The sequence below is a fragment of the Cervus elaphus genome, chromosome 3 (genome assembly GCF_910594005.1).
Source record: "Cervus elaphus chromosome 3, mCerEla1.1, whole genome shotgun sequence".
In the NCBI taxonomy this organism is placed as follows: Eukaryota; Metazoa; Chordata; class Mammalia; order Artiodactyla; family Cervidae; genus Cervus; species Cervus elaphus.
The window spans coordinates 52,011,757-52,028,992 of NC_057817.1; the positions used below are offsets into that span (position 1 = coordinate 52,011,757).

At 36.1% G+C, this 17,236-nt stretch overlaps 1 protein-coding gene across 2 annotated transcripts in view; it reads right to left on the reverse strand.

Moving 5' to 3' along the window:
- Positions 1–17,236, reverse strand: part of LOC122684422 — a 438,645-nt gene that overhangs the window by 102,345 nt on the left and 319,064 nt on the right. The window lies entirely within an intron of this gene.

Sequence of the window (17,236 nt, forward strand, 5' to 3'; positions counted from 1 at the left end):
AATGGAATGATTTTTAATGTTTCTTTTCTATAAGAATATATGTCTACAAAGATAAAAATTATCTTTTTAAATTTCTCATGATAACCTTTTAAAATGACCTGAATCTTCTATATCATCCTAAGAGTTCCAATTTTCTAAAGCAAGCAGTTTTTTAATTAAATGTTTATGTTTGTTGCAATTAGCATATGAGTTAATGATGGTAGTTTATGATATAATACAGTTTTAGTTTACATGCCATGTGCACATCTTATAGTATGTTGGGGCCTGGTGTAAAGATCACAAGTATAATGTCCTCCATTTTAGAGGTTTTTGTATGGGATGATTGTGCCAAGGCCTATTGATTGGGAAATCAGAGTTCTGGTCCCAGATTTGCTCCTGGATACAAGAAATACACATGCAGAGTCACTTACCCCTTCGGAGTCTGATTTTGCTGTCTGTAAAATGTGGAGCTGCATCAGAGGGTCCCTTAGTTTCACATTTTGAAAAAAATTATTATTGAAGTACAGTTGATTGATAGCATTGCATTAAGTTCTGCCGTACAACAAGGTGACTCGGTTAGACATATTCTTTCCATACTCTTTTCCATTTTGGCTTATCACAGGATACTGAATATAGTTCCCCATGCTATGCAGTAGGACTTTGTTGTTTATCTGTCCTACATAAGATAGCTTGCATCTGCTAATCCAAAACTCCCAGTCCCGTTCTCCTCCAACCCTCTCAAGAGAGGCCCTTTTGATTTGAAATGATTTTCCAGCTAAAATCATAATTTTTAAGTTTTAGATTGTAACTTTACATTACTACCAAATCGTACAGTCATTTTTTGCTTTTTATGCCTATTAGAGAAGTGAGTTGACAGTCACTGTGCCAGGCAGTATCCTGGATGGTCTGTCTCTATAAAATGTTATCCCGGTTTCACAACCCTTCCTTTGTTGTGGTCCCCTCTCATCCTAAATGAGGAAATGGGCTTTGAAGGAGTCATAGACTTCCTCACACTTCTATTGTAGAGCTTAAATTTGAAAATAGGGCTGCTTAACTTCTAATTCCTTGTGGCTTCTACTAAAACAGTCTTTTATTAATCCCATCTGTGACTTATTTGTCTCCAAATATTAAATCTGAATGCAATCCTCCATTGCATTATTGTTTCTGTGTAAAAATACTAAAACTTTATGACCATACACTTTACAATACATACATACACTTCACAACATAGCTCCAGAGACAGCATCAGTGTAAAAGTAGCAAGTATACACTAGCACATCGAGGGTGCTACGTCAGTAGCAATGTAAACAGAAAGCTGATGCTCTTTGGATTAATTAAAAAAAAACCACATTTCCATAACTAATTGCCATTCAACATTAAGAACTCTCTGTAGAAATATGATAAAATTATAAAATATGAATTTGTATTGCTCTCTCTCCCCTTTATGTATCTTGACACTGCCTTTAAGCACTCAGAAGCACCCCTGTGGCTTTGAGAGAAAAGAATATTACTAGACAGAGAGAGAAAGACACCATAGATATTCAATGTTTCAAAACATAAACTATGCAGTTTAGAATAAAAAGGGAGGGAACTCCTTGGCCATCCAGGAGTTAGGACTCAGCACATCCATGGCCATGGCCCAGGTTCAACAGCCGGTCAGAGAACTAGGATCCTGCCATGACATGTGCCCTGGCCAAAAGGAATAAAAAGAGAAAATCTTGTAGACAAGGGAACATAGGAACTTTGTGGAGGATCCCTGTTGACAATCTCTGCCCCACAGTAAGTAAATGACAGCAGAAATTGGTATTCTTTCTCCTTTCATCTAGAGTGCAAGGGACATTACATAAAGGAGGGAGCTGCTGCTAAGTCACTTCAGTCGTGTCTGACTCTGTGTGACCCCATAGACGGTAGCCCACCAGGCTCCCCCGTCCCTGGGATTCTCCAGGGGAGAACACTAGAGTGGGTTGCCATTTCCTTCTCCAATGCATGAAAGTGAAAAGTGAAAGTGAAGTTGCTCAGTCGTGTCCGACTCTTTGCGACCCCATGGACTGCAGCTCATGAGGCTTCTCCGTCCATGGGATTTTCCAGGCAAGAGGACTGGAGTGGGGTGCCATTGCCTTCTCCTAAGGAGGCAGCTAGAGAAACGAATCCTTTAAATCTGTGTGTGAAGCTTAGGCTCATCCCCAAGTGGTTCACTCATAAAACCAAGCATAATCAAAAGAGCAGAACTTTGAGAGAAGAGCTGAGGTATGGAATACCACCCAGGATTCAAACTGACTTCTCTGTAATACACAGGTGAGGCTGACCAAAGGAGCACAGAAAAAGCTTTGTAATCTCAACTGCCGTTTGAACCACAGTCCATGAGAGAGGGATTCTGAAACGAAATACTCCAACTCATATGAAAGATTTAAACAGCAACCAGAGGCACAGACAATAATATTCAAAATATCCATGATACACTTTAAAATTATTCAGCATAGCAAGAATTAGGAGGATCTCAAGTCAAATAAGAAGAGAGAGGAGATGACAATGCTAAGAAAACACAGATATTAGAATTATCTCTCAAGAACTTTAAAGTAGGGGGCTTCCCCTGGTGGCTCCATGGTAAAGAATCCACCTGCAAGGCAGGAGACCCGGGGTCAATCCCTGGGTTGGGAAGATCCCCTAGAGGTGGGCACGGCAACCCACTCCAGTATTCTTGCCTCGAGAATCCCATGCACAGAGAAGCCTGGCGGGCTACAGTCCATGGGGTCGCAAAGAGCTGGACAGGACTGAAGCGACTGAGCGCACAGGCACAAATTTAAAACAGATACTATAAAAATGCTCTAGTAAGAAATTGTGCGTCCTCTGCAACAATTAGAAAACTGCCTTAGCAAAGAAGCAGAAGATATAAAGAGCCAAATGAAAACTTCAGAAGGGAAAAATACAATAAGTGAAATGTTAAAAACTTATTAGATGGGCTCAGTAAAAACTTGAGTAAGAACAAAAACAACCTAACTTTTTAAAGTTAAAAGCAGATTTATTGAAGTACTTATCCAAGCCGGATATACAGAGGAAATAAATACACAAGAAGATATCCAATATCATTAACCATTAATTAGATGCAACTTAAACCCACAGTTGAATATGGCTTTATAGCCATTAGAATTGCTGACACAGAACGCTATTAGGAGTGCTGGTGAGGATGAGAAGCAGGCATTGCTTGTGGAATGTAAAACAGTAAATATCCTCTGGAATACATTTTGGCAGTCTCTTATAAATGTACATTTATCATATGACTCAGCCATCCAACTCCTGAGTATTTAACCTGGAGAAAGAAGAGTTTATATTTATGGAAATTCCTATACATGAATACATGGATATTTATAATAGCTTTAGGGTTCCAAATAGCTCAGTTGGTTTATTTGTAGCTGGAAGAAACCCAATATCCTTTCATGAATGAAGGACTGAATAAGCCATATTACACTCTCTGAGTAGAATACTACTCAACATTAAAAAAAAAGAAATACTATTGATGCCTATTTCAACTTGGATGAATTCCAAGGGGATTATGCTAAATGAAAAAAAAAAAGGTCAATCTGAAAGTAATACATATGGGAATAATTTCATTTATACCACATTCTTAAAATAACTGAATGATCCTGATGGGGAACATAGCAATCGCTCTTGGATATTAGGTTTGCGTGAAGGCTGTGAATACAAAGGGACAGTATGAAGCAGCTTCTTTAGGATGACAGAATATTTTTGATTCTGATAACGGTACTGGTTACTTAAATATGTATGTATGATATCATTTCATAGAATTATATACACACAAAACACTGCCTGTAAGAACTAATTAAACCTAAATATGATCTGTAGTTAATAATATTTTATGTTAATATTATTTTCCTGGTTTTGACAATTGTACTATGGTTATACAAGATGTCATCACTGAGAGAATCCAGGTGAAGGTTAATGGGAACTCTGGAATTCTTCCAGCATCTCTCTAAGCCTAAAATTATCTCAAAATACAATTTTAGAAAACATCTAATTCTAGCAGGAATATATAGTGAGCTTGGCAATCTACAGATTTAATACAATCCCTATTGAATCACCAATGGCATATTTCACAGAATTAGAACAAAACATTTTACAATTTGTATGGAAACACAAAAGACCCTGAGTAGCCAAAGCAATCTTGAGAAAGAAAAACAGTTGGAATCAGACTACTATATTACAAAGCTACAGTTATCAAGACAGTATGCTACTGGCACAAAAACAGAAATAGAGATTAATGGGACAGGACAGAAAGTTCAGAGATAAACCCATGCACCCATGGCCACCTAATCTATGACAAAAGACGCAAGAATATGCAATAAAGAAAAGACATTCTCTTTGATAAGTGGTGCTGGGAAAATTGAACATCTCCATGTAAAAGAATGAAATTAGAACACTCTCTAATACCATACACAAAAATAAACTCAAAGTGGATTAAAGACCTAAATATAGGCAGGATAGTATAAAACTCTTAGAGAAAACCAGAGGCAGCACACCCTTTGACGTAAATCACAGAAAGATCTGTTTTAATCCACCCCTAGGACAAAAACAAGACCTAATTAAACACAAAAACTTATGCACAGCAAAGGACACCATAAATGAAACAGAAAGACAACCCTCAGAATGGGAGAGATTATTTGCAAATGACACAACTGATACGGGATTTATCTCCAAAATGTACAACAGGTTATGCATCTCAATCTCAAAAAAAAACAAACAATGAAAAAATGGATGGAAGACCTAAACAGACATTCCTCCAAAGACACACAGATGGCCAAGAAGCAAATGAAAAGATGTTGAACATCACTAATGATTAAAGAAATGCAAATCAAAACCACAATGAGAAATGCAAATCAAAACCTCACACCAGTTAGAATGGCCATCATCAAAAAATATTTAAACAATACATGCTGGAGAGGGTGTGGAGAAAAGGAAAACCTCCTACACTATTGGAGGGAATATGAACTGGCATAGCCACTATGGAGAACAGTATGGAGGTTTCTTAAAAAAACTAAAAATAGACCTACCATATATGATCAAGCAATCCCACTCCTGGGTATATATTCAGAGAAAACCATAACTCAAAAAGATTCATGCACCCCAATGTTTATTCCAGCATTATTTAAAATAGCTAGGACATGGAAGCAACCTAAATGTCCATCAACAGAGGAATTGATAAAGAAGATGTGGTACATGTGCACAATGGGATATCACTCAGCCATAAAAAAAGAACAAAATAATGCCATTTGCAGCAGCATGGATGGGGCTAGAGAGTGTCATATTGAGTGAAGCAAGTCAGATAAAGACAAATGTAATATGATATCACTTACATGTGAAATCTTAAAAAAAAAAAAAAGAGGTACAAATGAACTTACCTAAAAAGAGAAATAGAGTTACAGATGTAGAAACTAAACTTAGGGTTACTGGGGGTGATGGGGAGGGAGAGGGATAAAATGGGGTTGCTACATACACACTAGTATATACAAAATACATGACTAGTAAGGACCTACCGTATAGTACAGGGAACTCTACTCAATACTCTGTAAAGGCCTACCTGGGAGAAGAGTTTTAAAAGGAGTGGATACATGTGTATGTGTAACTGAATCACTTTGCGGTATGCCTGAAGCTGACACAACATTGTAAACCAACTATACTCTAATAAAACTTTAAAACACTATCTCTCTATCTATATATATAATGTGAACTTATGCCAGAGAATTATTTAATTTATTAATGACAGTACCAGCAAGATGACAAAGCTGGTTCTAGAGGATATGAAGATATTTAAACAATCAAAACAGACTGGATGCTGAAACAAGATTACTATGTTAAAGACAAACTGTTCAAAAGGCAATAAAGATATAATATTTGGATAGATACAGATATATATATATATATAGATATAGATAGACATAGATATAGTGTGTGTGTGTATACACACAGACACATACATTTATATGGGGCTTCCCAGGTGGTGCTAGTGGTAAAGAATTTACCTGCTGATCCAGGAGCTGCAAGAGATGTGGGTTTGATCCCTGGGTCGGGAAGATTCCCTGGAGTAAGAAGTGGCAACAATCTTGCCTAAAATGCCATGGACAGGCTACAGTCCATGCCTGGCAGGCTACAGTCCGTGGGGCCACAAAGAGTAGGACATGACTAAGTGACTGAGCATATATATATATACACACACACACACATATATATATATATATATATTTGCATCTTTACTGCACAAAAGTTAATTGCAATTTCTTTTTCCAAGATGACATCTAACTTTTACAGGCCCTGAGTCCTTATCAATATATAATAGTAAGTCAAAGAAAGTTACAAGCCCCTAAACAGTCAGATGGCTCCTAGGCAGATTTGCCAGACAATGCTCAATTGGACACTGCAAGGACACACGTTTTTTGGCCTGTTTCCACGTTTTGTGATATTTTTCCCTAGTCCCTTCAATCTTTTTACATTCTGGGGGAGATATGTCAGTCGGTCTCCATCACTGTTTGTAGATGGCCTTGTACAGTAGTTGCTTGCTCTTTACCCATGGCTCATTCAGAGAAGGTTGATCTCTTGCCCCAAGAGTAGAGCTCCCATGAAACTGATCTTACAGGCACAGCCACGGCATGTGAGACCAGGACACTTGCAACATCCACTCCCCCGCCCCCCACCAAATAGAGGGGTGTCCTTTGATTCCAAAAGGAGAATGATAGCGTGAAAGGAAAAGGCCCAACACTAGAACTGAAGAGAATTTAGACCATAGGGAAAGCCACCCGTGTCAACCTGTACTATACAAAGAATCCCAAGGGCCACATGTGAATTCAATTTACTTGTGTTTAATAAATCATAAAATAGCACTTCAGATTGCAGGTTTTGTGATAGAAAAAAAGATTATCCAAGTGTCAATTGTACAAATAGAAAAAACGTATTAAAGTGCACAGTGAACATCAGATTCTGGAGAGAAAATGAAAATGACTCCACATATTTTCAATAGTGAATTTGCTTTATTTGCTATAACCTCTACAATAAAGAACATCAGAGGGTTGATAGAAGATTGTCTCCTACCATTTCTTATTGATCTGGGTGGAGGTCTGATGTAAAATCTACTTGGCTACAAGAGAGCTCTGAATAACAGCAGAATTAAGCAATAAAAGAAGCCGGCAATGGGCGCTTCAGAGGTGGTGCATTTCTAATTAAACTGGAGAATGAACAATTCATTTTTTTCCTGTTAATTGTACAGTGCTTGATTTCTCTAGAGAAATTTAAGTCTGGTAAACAGCTTTCCCGAATGCTTTGCATGCAGCTTCTAATGTATTGACATTGAAGGAAGGATCCAATTATTATGTGATTAATTGTGGACTGCTGTTGGTCTTAGACTGATTATATTGATGGTTTTATAGAGCAGAATCAGTATTTGGCCCAAATGTCTTCACCTAAACTGGCAACTTCTACCTAGGGATCAGAACTACATTGAGGAAATATTGCAAGCAGAAGCACATGTTAATAAATATTCAGCTAATTCCCATTGTCACTCAGAGACAGGCCGTCACTAAGCGGTGGTAATTACAATTGCAGTACTGTTGCCGCCATGTTTAAAACTAATGAATATTTTATTGTCAAAACACAAACAAAGAAATATCCTGCATTTGTTGTGCAGACAAATCTTCAGGGTTTCAGCAATAGAGACAAATAAAATTTACTACCATGCAAATTTAATTACAATATGATACATGAGAAAATGAGTGACATTTCATAAATTAGAAAGAGAATTACAAATTCAAAAATGCTAATTTCTAATAAAGCCAATTAACACACACTAGAGTTAAATGCGATCTTTGGCTTCATCAAATGATTTTTCCGTTATTCTTTAGTGAAGCATTAAAATTCAAGGTGTGAAGGAAAGAAAACATTTAAGAGATACTAATTGTGACAAGAGGATGATGTCAGGTTTCCCTTCAGGGGTTACTTTTAAATAGGTGATTGATGACTAGAAAAAAATTCTCTTCATCTGCTACTTCTGAGATGGCTGGCTGTGTTTTGTCAATGCTTTCTTGTATTTTATTTGTAATATCTTAGCAGGTTGGGAATCTTCTAAATCCATCCTTCGATTACTTCTGTCATATGGCTCATTTAATCATGGTAGAGATGGAGGCCAATTAAAGAAAAGAAATGGCCTAATACTGAGGCCACAGAATAAGGAATGGTTCTATTGCTATTTAACAAATGACTTTTTTTTGATGAATCTTTAAAAAGAAAAGGTTGAAGTCTATTCACTGAAGAGGGTAGAAAACAGTTTTTCTTTTCTAAATTTGTAGTCTTTTGCTACCCTATATAGACCTATATAGAGTACAAATATTTTGTTTTTTTCTTGCTTTTAAAAGAGAAATAGAAACATAAAATTAAGAAATGTACTAAATGTATACAATAAAAAAATAGGATTTATTTCCACCTGAAAAGAGTACCTCATAAAGAGGATTTACTATTTTACAAAAGGAGGGAAAATGAGATATCCTACTGTCTTAAAACAAGCTAAAACTTCTGTTATATTTTATTGTTATTAAGAAATTATATAAATCACATTTTTCACCCTTCCCACCCTGCCCAACACTGGAAACAATTATTGGATTGGCCGAATTTTTGTTCATACAATGTTCCAGAAAAACCCAAACAAACTTTGGCCAACCCAGTTCTATCCAATACTTGATATTTATCTTTACCATGCTTGTTTTCTATTTTAAAGTATATATACATATATTTTATATATGTACACACATATGTAAAATTATTGTTTTCATATGAATAATCACAAGCTAATGTCTGCAATTTGTCTTTTTTGACCCATCCATGTTCCTGAGATTTATCCATACACTGAAACATATAATTCTATTACGTGTTTAACTCAACTTACTTATTTCACTACTGATGAATGCTTAGTCATTCACATTTATTTTTCATTACAAAGAATGTTGCTACAATAATTCTTCTATAAGTATTCCTTTGTATAGATATAATTTCTTTAAGGTGGTAGTCTTGAAACAGTACTATGTTTCTCCTTGATGGCATGCAAAATCTTTCCAATGGTACAAATGCTGATTTTGTGGTGATTTTAAGGTAAAATGGTGATTTTAAGGTAAAAATTTCCATATCATGATATTTTACAAAATAACTGACATCTTGATAACAGCAACTCTTCTGATACACAGTAATTCTGATATATCTCTCTAGTTAATTAGCTCCTCTATAATATGTTTCAACAGAAGTCTGCAAAATCCTTTATAAAGGTCTTCCATATTTTTTGATAGATTTACTTTTAGCCATATTAAGCATCTTTTCTTAAATTATATTTTAACTTTGGTGATGATACATAGAAATATGACTTATTTCTGTATATTGCTAGATTCATAAATGCTAATAATTTTTCTACACATTTTCTGGGGTTTCCTATCTAGGACAGACAAATTGTTTTCAAATAATGATAACTGTCTCTTACTTTTGAACCTTCAAACATTTTCTTTTTTATTGTCTTCTTCGTTAAGATCTCTATTAAAATTTTCACATGGTGAAATATAGGGTTTTTTCCTACTTCCTTTAACTGTTTCGCTTTTAAGGGAGTAGGTTAAATCTGTAGTAGTCATTTAATTTCTCTGATGAATATATCTATTCAGTTTTTCTTTTTCTTAAATTTTCTTTGGTAAGTTCTATTTTTCTAAAAAAAATTTCTGCTTATTCTAAGCTTTCAAGTTAATTGGCCTATAGTTACGTGTGATACAACAGCCTGTTAAAATGAGGCTCTTCTGTCTCAGCCTTAGCTGAAACTCCAAGATCAACAACATGATAGTTATCAAGAACATCTTTTTAAGGTGTTTTTTTTTTTTTTTTTTGATGTGGATCACTTTAAAATTTGTTATTGAACTTATTACAATATTGCTTGTTCTGTGTTTTGGTTGTTTGGCTGCAAGGCACGTGGATCTTAGCTCCCTAACCAAAGATTGAACCCACATCTTCTGCATTGGAAGGCAAAATCTTAACCATCAGACTCGTCAGGAAGTCCCTGAAGTATGTTTTCTTAAAGCAAGTAGCCACTTACAAGACTGCAGGCATTTTTTAATCACTCACTGTTATGGTAGAAAGAGTAAATGTTAACAACGCTTGGAAGGACCACGCCAATGTGCTCTTCTCATCCTTCTCCCTCTGTGTGGGACAGAGGCAGTTTCCTTTCCTCTTGCTTTAGTAAGTTGAAAAAAGAGGACTTACAGAGAATTAGCAGAGAAATTCATGCCAGACCCCTGGAGTTGAGACAATATAGAGACTGGTGATCAATTTCCACAGAGACAAAGGAACACACAAGAGGTGGTTTGAAGTTAAACAGCAATGAGACAAAAGGCTTTACTCAAACCAAACCCTCTTCCTCCAAGAGAACAGTAAAAGTGTGAGTGTCTACGGAAGGGAATCAGCCAAGAGTCATCTTAAAAGGAAGGCAACTGAAGAGGATCATCTAGGGGGACAACGTGACCAGCTAGAAACACAAGGAAAGGTTATAACTGGCCAGACAGCAAGAGTGTCCTTTCTTGGAGATCCGCAGTGCGGGATGTCTGGGGAACACATACAAGTGCTCATGAAGTCAACACTAATATGAATGCATCTGCCATACATAGAGGTGAACTGTGTTAGCCACTGAAAGACTTGTTTTTTCTCTTAGTCCCCTCTACCCTTAGCGTCTTCCCCAAAGGAGTAAAACTCCACAGAATGTAGAGAGGGAAGAAAGAAAAACAACCATCTCCTCACTCCCACCATTTACTGAACCCCGATCAGAAAAGGAAGGAAATCTTTCATGCTCAGAGCATTAATATTAACCTGGTTTGGACTTTTTTACTAAAAATGAAGACCTTTTTATTTTCTAAGAGATTAGAAAAATTATGGATTATCTAAAAGATCAGAAAAATTATTTTGCCAGAGATTTTTTTTCAGTGGCTAGATAGAATACTTGTCACTATATCTTTGCAAGGGAAGTTTTAAGAAAAAGTGAAATTCATTTCCACATATATCCAAAAGAGATCTAGTCCATTAAATAAATTAGTATATTCTTTGGTATTGTTTTCAAAATCTCTGCTGCATCTGTAGTTATGTCCCACTTTGTTACTCATTTCACAATTTTTTCTATTCTCTTGATCAATATATGATTCACTTTATTAGTGTCAAATATCCTATTTTTGACCTTATTAATCCTATTTATTGTATCTGTTTCCTATTCCATTATTTTATATGCTTATTATTGCTACCTGTTGAGTTTCTTTGGATTTGTTCTGTCACTATTTAACTTCTTAAACTGAACTTTAAGTTCATTGACCTTTAGCATTTCTTCCTTCCTACAATAAACATGTGATATTATACATTCCTATCTAACATGTATTCACCATAACTCCAACAACTTTTCTCTAATTGCATTAAAATTTTTCTTTGCTTCTCTGGTTATTTAGAAATTTGGGTTTAAAAACAATGCTAAATGTATTTTCCCCTCTTTTGTTATCATTTTTGTCCTTGATTTCTAAGCTAATTATGTTATGATTAGAGAATATTGCTACCAAATCTTTAAAAATTTTAAATTAATTTTTATTGGAGCATAGTTACTTTACAATGTTATGTTAGTTCCTTGCTGTATAGCAAAGTGAATCAGTCATATGTGTGTGTGTGTGTGTGTATAAATATAGGTCACCGCAGAACATTGAGTAGAGTTCTCTGTGCTCAACAATAGGTTCTCATCAGTTACCTGTATAGTTTACACACAGTACTGTATATATAGCAGTCTCCATCTCTCAATTCCTCTCACTTCCCCTTCCTCCCCTTAGTAACCAAGCACTTGTCCTCCACACCTGTTACTCTATTTCTGCTTTGCAAATAAATTCATCTCTACCATTTTTCTAGATTAGACATGTATTTATATTTATGTATAATATTTTTCTTTTTCTGACTTATTTACCTCTCTATGACAGTCCTGAGGTCCATCCATGTCTTCCGTAAATGGCACTATTTGTTCCTTTTTATGATTCAGTAATGTTCCATTTATATATGCACCACATCTGCTTTATCCATTCTTCTGTTGATGGACATTTAGGCTGTTTCCACAACCTAGCTATTATAAATAGTGCTACAATGAACACTGGGGTGCATGTATTTTTTCAAATTATGGATTTCTGTAGATATATGCCCAGAAGTAGGATTGCTGGGTCATATGGTAGCTCTATTTTTTTCTTTTTTAAGGACCCTTATTATTATTTTCCATAGTGGCTGTACCAATTTGCATTCCCACTAACAGTGTAGGAGGGCTCCCTTTCCTCAAAAACCTCTCCAGCACTTACTGTTAGTAGATTTTTTGATGATGGCCATTCTGACTAGTGTGAGATGATGCCTCATAGTTTTGAGTTGCATTTCTTTAATAATTAGTGATGTTGAGCATCTTTTCATGTGTTTGTTGGCCATCTGTATGTCTTCTTTGGAAAAATGTCAATTTGGTCATCAGCCCTTTTTTTTTTCATTGGGTTATTTGTTATTCGCAAACTGTGATTGATACATCTGTCATTATACTTGTCAATTTTGTTTCATATTTATTTCATATTTTGTTTGCATACCTAGTAACTAACCAACTCAAGATTTATTATAGCATCCTGGGAATAGAAATTTTTACTGATAAGATCCAAGTATCAAGAACTCAAGTTTAAAGAGTGTACTCCACGCTCTCTGAATAAGTTTGACCCCACCAGGGAAGGTACACAGTGAGAAAAGTTAAGAACTCTCATTTCTAGACATCCAGAAGGTCATGAGGGAGCCTCAAGAAATCAGACTAAGAATATTCTCCACCAGGCCTGGATCCCTCTAAATGTGAGTGTTCAGAGAGAATTCAAACACTCCAAAGAAGACTGTCCTGATCCCCAGCCTTTCATTAAGGTATCTTAGACACCTTTCACTATAGCTAGGATCTTAAAATACAGATAATCAAGGTCTAAAGGCAAAAAAAAAAAAAAAAAAAAAAGTCTTGAAAAGATTACGTATGGATAGATAATAAAATTTCTTAATATAATTACTTTTGCAACTCATTGAAAAACCAGGTACATCAGTTCAGTTCAGTTGCTCAGTCATGTCTGACTCTTTGTGACCTCATGGACTGCAGCACATCAAGCCTCCCTGTCCATCTCCAACTCCTGGAGTTTACTCAAACTCATGTCCAAAAAAAAAAAAAAAAAAAACTCATGTCCATTATGTTGATGATGCCATCCAACCATTTCATCCTCCGTTGTCCCCTTCTCCTCCCACCTTCAATCTTTCCCGGCATCAGGATTTTTTCAAATGAGTCAGTTCTTCACATCAGGTGGCCAAAGTATAGGAGTTTCAGCTTCAGCATTAGTCCTTCCAAAGAATATTCAGGACTGATTTCCTTTAGGATGAACTGGTTGGATCTCCTTGCTGTCCAAGGGACTTTTAAGAGTCTTCTCCAACACCACAGTTCAAATGCATCAATTCTTTGGTGCTCAGCTTTCTTTTAGTCCAACTCTGCCATCCATACATGACTACTGGAAAAACCCTAGCTTTGATGAGATGGACGTTTGTTGGCAAAGTAATCTCTCTGCTTTTTAATAAGCTGTCTAGGTTGGTCATAACTTTTCTTCCAAGGAGCAAGCATCTTTTAATTTCATGGCTGCAGTCACCATCTGCAGGGATTTTGGAGCCCCCAAAAATAAAGTCTGACACTGTCTCCACTGTTTCCCCATCTATTTCCCATGAAGTGATGGGACCGGATGCCATGATCTTAGTTTTATGAATGTTGAGTTTTAAGACAACTTTTTCAGTCCCTTTCACTTTCATCAAGAGGCTCTTTGGTTCTTCTTTATTTTCTGCTATAAGTGTGGTGTCATCTGCATATTTGAGCTTATTGATATTTCTCCTGGCAATCTTGATTCCAGCTTGTGCTTCATCCAGCCCAGCATTTCTCATGCTGCATTCTGCATATAAGTTAAATAAGCAGGATGACAATATACAGCCTTGACGTACTTCTTTCCCAATTTGGAACTGATCTATTGTTCCATGTCCAGTTCTAACTGTTGATTCTTGACCTGCATACAGATTTCTCAGGAGGCAGGTCAGGTGGCCTGGTATTCCCATCTCTTTCAGAATTTTCCACAGTTTATTGTGATCCACACAGTCAAAGGCTTTGGCATAGTCAATAAAGCAGAAATAAAGATGAATGGAGTTGACAAGAATTTTACTAGTAAGATATAGAAATGGGTGAAAAACATTATTTAAATTCTAAGTTACTTTCAATTAATAAAATATAAACTAAAGCAATCTCAAATTTTAAGCTAATAACTGGAAAAAAGTTGATTATACACAGGTCTGGTAAGAATGCAAAAAGAAATTCTCTTATGTTGATGATTGTACTAGAAATCAACACAATTATAATTCTACATGTTTGAATTTTATTTAAAGATATAATTAAGGAACTATACAAATAATTAAGTTCAAAATTGATCAATTAACTATATAGGATTTATTGAAGACATTGAGAAATTTACCGACTAAATTTTGTATTTGAATTATACCAACAAAGTATTTAAGTACCCAGGAAGCATTGTTGTCATATATCTAAAGTGAAAACAAGGTTAAAATATTCTAATTACAAAAAAATTCTAATTAACTTTCTATAAATTGTATACATTATCAATCAGTCCAGGTAGGATACACTATGTTGTGGCAATAACTCTAAAATTTTATTGATCTGGTGTAACTTAAATGTAGTGCTTGTTCCTGCAAAGCCCACTATGGGCCTTGGGAATTTTCCAGGGCATATGACCTCTATGCCACATCTCAGTTTTCCAGGCGAGGCCACTTACACCAGGTCTCTCCTACTACATGATGCATGGGACACTGAAGAGTCTTAAGCATTTCACTGTCCCTACTCTAAAGTGAAATTTCTTTGGCTATAAGAGGGTTGAAAAGTATAATCTTCCACGTAGGAAGATGAGCAGATATTTCTGGCCCCTGGTAATATCTGCCACACACATTCCAATTCCAAATTGAAAAAATTATATCTGCTATCTATCCGTCTAAGTAAACACATACACACATATCTTAGAAAATCATACAAACTAATTTTTATTAACATTGGGAATATAAAGTCTTTATAATTAGAATGGCAAATGATTCCTTTGTGAACTATTCATAGACAATAAAGTAATAAAATCCAATTTAATATGCCGGTGTACTCAAGAATTTGTCAAGCCAATCCAACAATTTAGGAAGAGCATAAGAATACTAATGAAGTCTAATTGGTGGCCTGCTGGGCTCAGCTTCATTTTGGTATATGGCACCAAAGCATTGGTATCTATATTGGCTGGATTGCACTTTCAGAACAAATCTGTAAGGGTCTCTCTCCCCACTTAGTAAATTCAGTTAGTATGCCAATAGTTTCAAAGATTTTGGCTAACAACAGATCTACATTTCTCTCTGCCTGCTGACTACCTAATAAACTGAAATAAAAATGTCTTTAAAGTTTATAGTTTTCATAGCTCTTTCAATGCATTATCTCATTTAATTCTCATAACAATTTTGGGAGGTTTGGCCTACACTTTATTTAACTTGCAAATGAAACTGAGTTAGTTTTAGAAAGGGCGATTGGTTCCCCAAGGCTAATTAATTTGTCTAATGTCACAATTAGACAAATGAGAAAAAGAAATGCAAAAAGGCAAAATGGTTGTCTGAGGAGGCCTTCCAAACATCTATGAAAAGAAGAGAAGGGAAAGGCAAAGGAGAAAAGGAAAGATATACTCATTTGAATGCAGAGTTCCAAAGAATAGCAAGGAGAGATAAGAAAGCCTTCTCAGTGATCAATGCAAAGAAATAGAGGAAAACAATAGAATGGGAAAGACTAGAAATCTCTTCAAGAAAATTAGACACACCAAGGGAACACTTCATGCAAAAATGAGCACAATAAAGGACAGAAATGGTATGGACCTAGTAGAAGCAGAAGATATTAAGGAGAGGTGGCAAGAATACACAGAAGAACTATACAAAAAAGGTCTTCATGACCCAGGTAAGCACAATGGTGTGATTACTCATCTAGAGCAAGACATCCTGGAATGTGAAATCAAGTGGGCCTTAGGAAGCATCACTACGAACAAAGCTAGTGGAGGTGATGGAATTTCAGTTGAGCTATTCAAATCCTAAAAGATGATGCAGCAAAAGTGCTACACTCAATATGCCAGCAAATTTGGAAAATTCAGCAGTGGCCATAGACTGGAAAAGGTCAGTTTTCATTCCAATCCCAAAGAAAGTAATGCCAAAGAATGCTCAAAGTATAGCACAATTGCACTCATCTCACATGCTAGCAAAGTAGTGCTCAAAATTCTCCCTGCCAGGCTTCAACAGTACGTGAACCATGAACTTCCAGATGTTCAAGCTGTAATTAGAAAAGGCAGAGGAACCAGAGACCAAATTGCCAACATTCGTTGGATCATCAAAAAAACAAGAGAGGTCCAGAAAAACATTTACTTCCGCTTTATTGACTATGCCAAAACCTTTGACTATGTGGGTCACAACAAACTACGGAAAATTCTTCAAGAGATGGGAATACCAGACCACCAGCTCCTGAGAAATCTGTATGCAGGTCAAGAAGCAACAGTTAGAACTGACTGGACATGGAACAAAAGACTGGTTCCAAATTGGGAAAGGAGTATGTCAAGGCTTTATATTGTCACCCTGCATATTTAACTTATATGCAGAATACATAATGAGAAATTCTGGGCTGGATGAAGCACAAGCTGGAATCAAGATTTTCAGGAGAAATCTCAATAACCTCAAATATGCAGATGACACCACCCTTATGGCAGAAAGTGAAGAAGAACTAATAGCCTCTTGATGAAAGTGACAGAGGAGAGTGAAAAAGTTGTCTTAAAACTCAACATTCAGAAAACTAAGATCATGGCATCTGGTCCCGTCACTTCATGGGAAATAGATTTGTAATAATGTAAACAGTGACAGACTATTTTTTTGGGCTCCAAAATCCCTGCAGATGGTGACTGCAGCCATGAAATTAAAAGATGCTTGCTCCTTGGAAGAAAAGCTATGAGCAACCAAGACAGCATATGAAAATACAGAGACATTACCAGCAAAGGTCCCTCTGGTCAAGGCTATGATTTTTCCAGTGGTCATGTATGGATGTGAGAGTTGGACTGTG